This window comes from Pteronotus mesoamericanus, unplaced genomic scaffold, assembly GCF_021234165.1.
Source record: "Pteronotus mesoamericanus isolate MK-2021 breed Mesoamerican mustached bat unplaced genomic scaffold, CSHL_Meso_final contig_74, whole genome shotgun sequence".
NCBI classification, from domain to species: Eukaryota; Metazoa; Chordata; class Mammalia; order Chiroptera; family Mormoopidae; genus Pteronotus; species Pteronotus mesoamericanus.
In genome coordinates, this window is record NW_026555247.1 from 15176304 (window position 1) to 15186810 (window position 10507).

Sequence of the window (10507 nt, forward strand, 5' to 3'; positions counted from 1 at the left end):
TGACACTATATCCCTAGGGATCTTCTGCAAAAATAGGAAAATGCAACAGAAAAACTGTGTGTCTCAGACTTTATTAAGGAGAAATTTAGGTAAATCTAATGACAGCAGCAAAAACTAGAAAAAGCAGACCAAATTAAAACCAAAGTAAGCATAAGTAAATAAAAAGAAAAAGCAGAAATAATAAGTGAAATTGAAAACAGAAAAATTCATGAAGCCAACAGCTGGTTCTTTGAAAAGATCAATAAAATTGATAAACCTCTTTCTAGGTTAACTAAGAAAAAAAGAGAGAGAAGACAAATTCCTAATACCAGAAATGAAAGTGGGCAACTTTTACTGATTTCATGGACATAAAAATAGTACTCACAGATTTGGTAAACTACATGAAATGAACCAGTTCCTTGAAAGACACAATCTACCACAACTCACACAAGGAGAAATAGATCATCTGAATAGGTCTGTACCAGTTAAAGAAATTTAATCTATGATTAATAACCTTCTAAATCAGACAGCCCCAGGCCTGTATGGATACCCTGGTGAATTTTACCACATTTAAGGAAGGAATCATACCAATTCTCTACAGTCTCTTCCAAGATATAGAAAAACAAAGGGAATACTTCCTAACTCATTCTATGAGGCTGGTATTAACCTCATATAAAAAACAGACAAAGACATGACAAAAAAAAAAGAGGCCAATATCTCTCATCAACATTAACGTAAAATTCCTCAGCAAAGTATTAATAAATCTAATCCAACAATGTTTAAAAAGTTTATACCTACTACAAAGTGTTAATTAATTTAGGTATACAAAGTGGGTTCAAGTTTGAAAATCAATTGATGTAATCTGCTGCCTCAATAGGCTAAAGAAGAAAAATCATTTGATTTTGTCAATAGCTGCAGAAAAACATCTTGACAAAATCTAACATCCATTCAACAGAGTATCTCCAAAACCCCGCTAAACACTAGCTGCTTCTGGATGATGGGGACCCATGTTAAGACACATAAAATTTGGAGTACTTGTACTGTCACACTTGTTTTGCCATGAAAATCTTCCAAGGTCAAAGATGATGTTGTGTGGGATACCACGGTAATAAGTGTGCACTCAGCCATTCCCAGTGCAACGGTGTGGCGGCAGGATGTTGGAAAGGGAAAGCGAATCCACATTCAGAACACAGTCCAATTCCCCTGAGGAATGCAGCCACTGCCTGGAGTGCTTGAGGCAGGTACAAAGACAAGGAGTGATACTGTGACCTCTCTCTTCCCACGTCTCCATCTCTCCCTGTGCACTCATTAGCCAAACTCACATGAAATCCAGCAAGTAAGGATCCAGTCTCCACTCAGGAAGACAGGAAAAGGGAAGAGTGGAACACTGAGAATAACTGAAAACTTTCACATTCTTACTTCTACTTTCAGTAATAATGCATAACGCCTTCTGAACCTCTGATCTGTTTCTAGTATTGCATTGATATCAGAAAAAACATTATTTCGAAAAGTAGAAGGGCTGGGGCTGCCTGGGTATCAGCTGCATGTCGACAAGCCAAGGAAGAGAAACTCGTTTTGATTAATTCTTCTAGTAGACTGTCAACAAACATGTTGCCAACTTGAGCTGGCAGTAATAAACATAAATAGATCTTTCATGTAAAAAAGCAGCTATCATGGACCAAATATGGTTATTGACACTTGTTGCCTCTTTCAGAATAACCAAGTGCTAGAAGGCAAGTGATTACTGTAAATGGAGATGTATTCTATTGGCAATTAAATGAAATGAGGTGGGCCCCAAGCCAGAGAATATCCTTGATTGGACTCTTATTTTATTTCCCTAAATTTAGCTAGGCAAATTTTGTTAAGTATCATTCTATTCAGTTTTTGAAATGGAGGCTTTGGCATTTATCATAAAATCTCATTTTCACTGCAGAGATATTGTAAGGCTCTATAATTATCCATGCAGAAAGCAGTCTTTTTTTTTTTTTAAGCAATACACATAGCATATAGTAAAGTCCCAAATTATAATATATTATAGTTAAGAAGTTGCCCTGCAGGAATCCAGACACAGAGATTGGAACCTTGATGAGAGGAAGTAGGGAAAAAAACTGTCATTTACAAGTTGCCAGAGGCCCTTCTCTTCTCTAGCATTCAGCCTTCAGTGCGAGTTTGGGGCAGACTTCTTTTGTGTTACAGGAACTCCAGGAATTAGCCCTGCAGTTACACAAATATGAAACAACATCTACCTGTTACAAGGCAGAATGTCATTTCCTGCGCCACCTTAATACAGTTGAAATGTTATTTTGGTAATATAATATTATATACCTTTGAGCTTGAGGTGGGGCATAAAATGTTTTTGGAGTTTATTAAACAAGCCCGTATTTTTTTTCTGAACTCTCTTGTGTTTCTAAAGAGATTTCTGAAAACTTTGTATTTGGAAATAATCCTAGACATAGAGAAAAGTTGCAAAATAGAATTCAAGCCAGTTTTCCCTAATGTTAATATCTTGCACAACCATATCACAATTCTCAAAACTAATACATGTTTATGGGTATAATACTGTAATGAAACAAAAGACTTAATTTGGATTTGCCAGGTTCTTCATTAACATCCTTTGTCTTTTCCGGTTTACAATCCAGGATCCCACTTTGTATTTACTTGTGACTACTTAGTTTTCTCTAACCTGTTATATGAGAGATCAATTAAAAGTAAGAAAAAAATTCTATTTTGTCTTCACTTATTCCTTCCTCAATGCTCCTTCTTTCTTTATATACATCTTAGTTTCTGACCTGTATATTTTCCTCCTCTCTAAAGAACTTATTTTAATATTTTATACAAAGCAGGTTTACTGGCAACAAATTCCCTCAATCTTTGTCTGAGAAAATTTTTATTTCTCCTTCATTTTTGAGGGATAATTTTGTAGGTTACGGAATTCAAACTAATGGAGGTTTTCTCCCAGCACTTTAAATATTTCACTCTCTCTTTGTTTGTATGATTTACTGAGAAATTGTATTTAGTTCTTATCTTTGTTCCTGGATAGGTAAGGTATTTTTTTTCCTTTGACTCCTTTCAGGATTTTTTTCCTTATTTTTGATTTTCTGTACTTTGACAATGATACGCCTGGGTGTGAGGAATTGCTTTGTTTGGTTTGTTTGCACTTACTCTGCTTGGTGTTGTCTGAGTTTCTTGGATCTGTGGTTTGATGTATAACACTAATTTGGACAAATTCTCAGTCATTATTGTTTCAAAGATTTCTTTTGTTTCTTCTTTTTTATTTCTATTATATGTATATTACAAATCTTTTGTAGTTTTCTCACAGTTCTTGGATATTCTGTTTTGCTGGTTTTAGTCATTGCTTTCTTTGCTTTATTGTTTTTGAAAATTCTGTTGCATATGCTTTAGCTCAGAGATTCTTTTCTCAGTTGTGTCTAGTCTACTGTAAGTCTACAAAATACATTATTTCTGTTACAGATTTTTTATCTCTAGCACTTATTTTTTTTAGAATTTTCACTTCTCTGCTTACATTGCCTATCCATTCTTGCATATTGTCTACTTTATCCATGTTAATCACTGCCTGCAAAAATTCCCAGTCAGCAATTCCAAAATCCCTACCATGTCTGATTCTGATGCTGCTGTCCTCCAAATTGTGTTTGGCCTTTTGGTATACCTTGTAATTTTTATTTTTATTTTTTGATAGCTAGACATAAAATACTGAGTGAAAGGAACTGCTGTAAACAGGCCTTCAGCGATGCGGTGGCGCGGCGCTCGGGTCGGGGGAGTGTTCTCTTATCCTATGATTAGGTCTCGGTCGTTCAGTGAGCCCCTGCCTCTGGACTGTGAACTTCACGTGTTTCTCAGACGTGTCTTCCTCCCGAGGTGGGGCAGGGGGACAGGACGGCTTGAGTGGCCTGGAGTTAGGTGTCTCCCTTTCCCTGGTCAGCCAGGCTCCAATCAAACCCCAGCAGGTGATAAAAGGCCAGCAGGTTAGGCTCTGGGTAATTGGCTTCTCCTGGGGGCGGGCCTGTTTAAGACCAGCAGCGCGCTCTGGCTGACTTCAAAATGGCTCCTTTCTCCTCCTCTCTCTGATGTCCAAGAGGACATTTCTCCAGTATTTACCGTGGGAACTCGTTGAGCTCCTGGAGGTGAATCTCACATCTTGCTGGGAGTGGGATTGTGCGTTGGGGGCTCCTATGACTGGGATTAACCTAACCCATGCTGAGCCTCCCTCCACTTTTCAGTTGCAGGTGTTCCTACCGGACACTGGTTCCCAAGCAGATTCTGCTCATCAGCCCTGGATCTAGTAAGCTATATTCTCTTTATTCCCCTTTTGTTCTCTCCATTCTTGGGGGGTAATTTTCTGTTCTGTGTGCTTTCCCTCTTTTAGGGATCCAAGAAGAATTTTTTGTTTTTCAGTTGGTTCAGTTTTATACTTATTGTTAGAACAGAGTGGTAACTTCCAAGCTCCTTACATGGAGAACTGGGAACTGAGTCTGATGTTTAGGAGATAAAGTTTATATACAGTTAAAGTCACTCTTTGTGGAGCACAGTTCTATGGGCTTGATAAATATATAACAGAACAGTTTTATCACCTTCGCCCCAGAATTCCCTGTGCTGTCCTTTTGTAGTCAACACCAACCCCTATTTCTTGTTTTCATCCTTAAAGCTGTGCCTTATCATATTAGGAATTGTACAATTTGTAGCATTCTGCCTCTGGCTTCTTTAACAGCTAAAGGTATTTAGGAGTCACCCATGTTGTTGTGTGGACTGAAAATTTGCTCCTTTTTTTGCTGAATAGTATCCCATTGATATAAAAAACTTCCATTTGTTTATTCTAGATTTAAGGATTAAATCTGAATTATTTTTAGATTTTGGCCATTACTGATAAAGCTGCAATAAACACTCACATACAGATATTGGATTAACGTATTTTTATTCTGTTTGGTGCACTTCCCGAGAATTGGATTGCTGAGTCACATGGTAAACGTTTAACTTTGTCTGAAACCACCGAACGGCTTGCAGAGCGGCTGTGCTCTTCCGCTTCCCCACCAGCAGTGCAGGAGGGTTCCACATGCTTTGCACCCTCTTGGCATCTTGGTTCTTCCTCTTGTAATTGTAGCCATTTTGAAATTAGAATTGACATGTAGATAATGGCATCCTATTGTTTTAATTTGCGTTACCCTAAGGACTGATGATGAGTTCTTGTGTGGATTTTCTTAAATTATATTTTGAGCTGGTTGGTAGGTGAAGTGAGAGTTGGAGGGTTCCCTGCAAGAGCTGGGGCTTGGAGGGGAGAACTGAGGGATCTCCTCCGTGTGTGTGTGTGGAGTGGGGCCTGAACTACTGTCTGTGAACGCTTGATTTGCAGCCCAGAAAACCAAGTGCAGGTTATTTTCCCAGTTCCTACACAGAGCCTGACACTGCTCTGGTGTTTCCGTCTCTTACAAATCATTGGGAGGCTGCACCCAGGGCATAGAAAATAGCAGCCTTGGAAGGGGTCCATTATCAGGCCGCGCAGCCGATGCTGGAGCCGATGCTGGAGCGTCGGGGAGCAATGCAGGGTGACCGTCACTCTTTGATATTCTTATAGTGAAAATGCTGAAAGGTAGATTTGTCTTGAGCTTCTGAAAGAGGCGATACATTGTTTAAATATTTCTGCTGTAAGACAGTGCTTTCGGAAATACTGTTAATTAGTATGGAAGGGACGATCCCAACTGGCCCTAAGTTACAGCTTCTCGGCTTCTCCCTGTAAGCCTATGCACACTTGGGCTGGTGACCTTTGTGCTCAGGGGCTGTGCATCAGAGATGGGGACCTTGGGAAAACAGAGACCCCTGCGATTCCTAACTGAGCGCACAAGGACTAGGCCTGAGCCATACAGACAAGGAGGCTATAAAAATCAGTAAGTCCATCAAACAATAACAAACAAACAAACAAAAAACTTGAGACTGTTTTACCAAAGATATTTTGATGTATGCTGTGCTGCTTGCTATCCTAATAGACAAGAGGAGTTTCGTAGAGACCCAAAGCCTAACTCTGTGGAATTGAGTGTGTCTCTGGGACAATGAGCAGTGAAAGCAAAGCAGCGCACCCCGGATACTCGGCAGCTTTGGGCCAACAGGACCTGCCCCCGAGCATGGAACTGCTCTTGCCCCAGAGAGGTAGCACCTCTCTCAGAGCTTGCCATCAGCCAGCACGTGACTTGAGATGCACAATGGGGAACTGTCCACTCCGTGAGCACGTGATAGGCATCCTGGGGCTCTCAGAAGTGAGTGAGGAGCCTGGCGGTTGTCAGTGAGGTCCTGCAGTGAGGCAGCCATGGGGTCAGTCAACGTTGCCCTAATATGACCTCTCAACTGGCCTGGTGAATGCTGGGTTACACCTGAATTACTCTCTTCTGCTGGAGGCATTACCTTCTCATCAGGGAGCTTGATTAGAAGTGGGTGTGCGTGTTTAAGCGAATTGAAAAAGCAAGCCCAGGAATTAACTGAAGGATGCTTCAGAAGTTTCCACCCTATATAAAGAATACAATGCAAAATGAAGAAAATCCAACTTCCTCATTTATGGACTTCTTTTACATAATGAATATGTCCACAGCATTCCGCTTTCCACGGTGAATGTGTTTCTGTACCTCCGATCCTTATAAGCAAAGTTTTTGCCCTTTCTGTAACAGCATCTTTCTCTCTAGGATACTGTAGTAAAGTTATGTAAGTCATGTGACCTCACACAACTTCTATAGGCCAGGACAAAATACGGTCCACTGCGTTTGCTGCAGAATGAGTCAGAAAGTAGAGCTGGCGCTAGTCCTGTCTTGTGTAATTATAGGGAGCAGAAAGAGGACTGGTGGCCTAAGTGTCGGAGGAATGAATGTTTTTGTTTTCACTTTTCCAATCTGAGTTCATTCAAGGAAGAGAGTGCTCACAAAGCCCCAGATCCAGATATTCATGCTTCACGAAGAAAAGCCCCTTCCCTGCTGCTTTCCTAATAACGCTTGTCAGCAGCCAGTGCTTGCAGTTTAGCCGGAGCCCTTTCTCAGATGGCTGCTTTCGCAAGCTGATGCTCCAGGTGGATAAGAGGCAGCTGCTGATCTTTCCTCACCCTTCCCTCTTCCCCCTCCCAACACCCAGAGAAACGGAGGGCACGTGCCTCCTCTGGCTGGAGAAGCTGAAGGCTCCTGGGTCTGAATGGGCCGGATGGGTGTGCAGAGATGAGTTTTTCTACTTTACAAAGCTGTTTCATCATAAACATAAGAGCACATTGCATATTACACAGGTTCTCGTGGGTTCCTGTGCCTATGAGGTAGACAATTTCAAGGAGGAAGGATGAACCTGATAGTGATGAGTATTTCCTATCTGTGATTTCTTTTGTTACAAAGTAACAACAATAGGTCAAGGTGCCACACCTGGAACATTAGCAAAACCCAGATCTCTGGGATCTGCTAAGATAAACCATGGAAAGTATTCATTACAAATTTCCAGAGGTAATGGAGGAATGATAACAAAATAGAAAACTCTTAATAGCAAAACATCAATAATAACAGCAATGGTTAAAGTTTCTTGAATGTTAATCAATGTCAGTGCATTCAGTCTATCATTCCCAGCTCTCAACATCTTAAACTCAGCCTCCCTTTTCATCCTTATATTTCCATCACATTCCATTCCCTCTGTGATCCCCACTACCTCTGGGTTTCGGCCACTCTGGACTACTTATCTCTCTCCTCACTGCTCAATATTTTCTGGATTTCATACCTTTTTCATGCCATCTCCCCACCCTCTTTTTAAAAAACCTGTTTGTTAAAATATTCTTTATCTCAACAACTATTTTCATGATGGTGAAATAATTACCAGATCAGTAAGAATTACTTTCTTTCTCCTATGTTCACTCATTACATTTTGTTTGTACTTCTAGTTTATTATTTATCCTTTTTTTAAAAAAAAAACACATTAGTTTCTTTTTATGGTAGAGGATGCCTCCCAGTATCTATTCTCACCTTCTTTCTCAGTATTAAGAACTTCTGATTTTTTAGTAGCAGCTTTTTATCTGCTAAGAGCATCTTTGTGGTTAAGTTTTGTCAAAGGGAAACAGGTTAGAATTGATTTGTGAAAGATCCAAAAAATGTCATAGAAGGAAAGAAGTGTGCCCTTTTCCGCCTTCCTTTCTTGTTGCTGTTCAGAATATAGATGCGCTGGTTGAGACAGGAGAAGGCGTGCTGGGCTGTGAGGAGAAAGGGCCTGTGATCTTAATTATCATGGGATTCTCCCATAGTTCCATTGTACGACTTACATTTAATGAGAAGGTAATACATTTCTATCTAATTTGAGTCTCTGTTATTTTGGATTGCTTGTCATTTGAAATGAAATCTATCCCTAACAAATTACACCTTTGGAAATGCATATCTCTCCCACTAGGTTGTGAGACCTGGGTAGTAGGTTTTATGTCTTATTTTGCATCCATCTCAAGTCACATCTCAGCAACTAGCACAGGGCATAACATATATCAATGGCTAAACATATTTTAAAATAATATATTAAATCTAATCAAGGTAAAAATGTTTTCTGACATTTTCTCATTACAAGGCAAGAAAAGGAAAAATAATGGACCGTCAAAAGGTACATGAAAGCGGTGACTTCAGAACAGAATTCACATGAGGAATGTGCTAAAAAGGGGAATCATTATATATTAAATATCTCACCTATGCATTTTATACAAGTCATATATACTGAAGAGAGCTAGTTGTAAGTACAGTTCTTGTCACTGCATCAGGAGCATTTAAAGCTATTTTGAAAGAGACTTACATGTTTCCTGAGGTATTCATGTTTAGCAATATAAATTTTTGCAGTGTTTGCTGCTGTCAGGTGCTGTAGCAGTTGGTAGAGAGAGAATGGGGAACAACCTGGTTGTGGTCTTGCTCAGAGGGGCAGCTTAGTTAGAGTTAGATTTTGGTTGATTAAAAATTCTCACGGAAGGATTATAAATTACTCATATAGTTTATAGCATATAATATATAATGAATATTCATTAAATTGATATTTATATATTTCTACAATTTACAAAAATAACAAGTTCAGTAAAAGAAGTATATGGGCATTTCTGTTGCATGGCTGGAGAAAGCATTGGGAGACTTTGACGAGAGAGAGAGATGGGGATAGAGAGTGTATGGGAATGAATATGTGAATGTGCTGCAATTGGATGACTTTTTTACTTATGAGAAGGTTTGAAAATAGTCATTGTGGAGAACAGAAGAGTGAGGTCATGATAGAAATGTTCTTCCTTGTTGTTCTGAGCCCCATTTGAGGCCAGCATTTGTGAATTGGTTTTAGAACTAGTCTTCCATGGAATATGACTTTCTCCACCCGTTCTTGACTTCATTGAGGCAGGCGGCACAAATTAATTGTATAGATATATTCACTTAGGGTTGGGGGTTTTGGTCAATGGCTATGAAAAAACAAAAAGATGGACCAGTAAATTAGGTTATTAGATTATAAGCAAGAATTTATTCAAGTGATCATTGGTGGGCTCTCAGCTCCATAAAATTAAAGAGAGTATGGAGGTTTGGGGAAAAATAAAAAAAGGCCAGAGGACTGAAGTCCTAAGGAATCCAGGTAATGGCCACAGTTTGAGTAGTTGAACAGGATAGGAGTAGGAGGTGGATAGAGTGGGCGGTGACCCGCTGGAAAGACAGGAGGTAGGGGAAGGGAGCACGCTACTTCAAGTTGTAATTTTAGAGGTAGAGCACCAATAGATGCGAGCCAGGCCGTGACCATGGTTGTTGAAGGCTAAGGTGGAGAAGATACAGTTTGGGGGCATGAGAGAATCAAGAACTAGAATGACCTGAGTATCCAAAACCCTGAGTGGGCAGTTCATGTTAATGGGAATGTTGCTAAAGGTGACAGATGGTGCAGGTGCGGAGAAAGACATAAAACCATAAGTTTCCTTAACCCACAATGAAAGAGGGAGACAGAAGATTAGTAGATAATTATAACAGGGGTGAAGAGGGATAAAGGACCAGAGTGGAAATGTTTTGTTTTGATTTTTAAGAATTCTGATCCTGCATTCTAAATGTTCTAGAATAAACAACTCAAAACATGTCTAAGATCCCCTTTTACTTCTTAATAAGCTTATGTGAAAATAACTCTTAGGTAAATAACAAATGACAATGGTGCTCCTTGAGAAGTTTTACTTATAAATTGCATTCATGATTGTAATTAGAAATACTAATTATAATTCTCTTCAGAGTCAGGGGTTAGAAATGAGTTAAACAAATGAAGCTTTTAAAATTTTTAGTTTGCTTAAACTTTTTTTTTTTTAGTTTGCTAATTAAAGCTGCTGTGGAGGGTTTGTGGTATAGGAAAAGCAATAGGCTGGCTGCAGATGAAGATTTGGAAATATCATAAAACAGGGTTAATATTTCTTGCATAAAGTCTACAGTTATCCTTTGCCTTTTAATATTTCTATTTATTTTTTTGGTGCAAAGATATTTTTAACTAAGTTCATTTTTTAAAATATATTCCATCTTCCTTCATCTTCATTCTT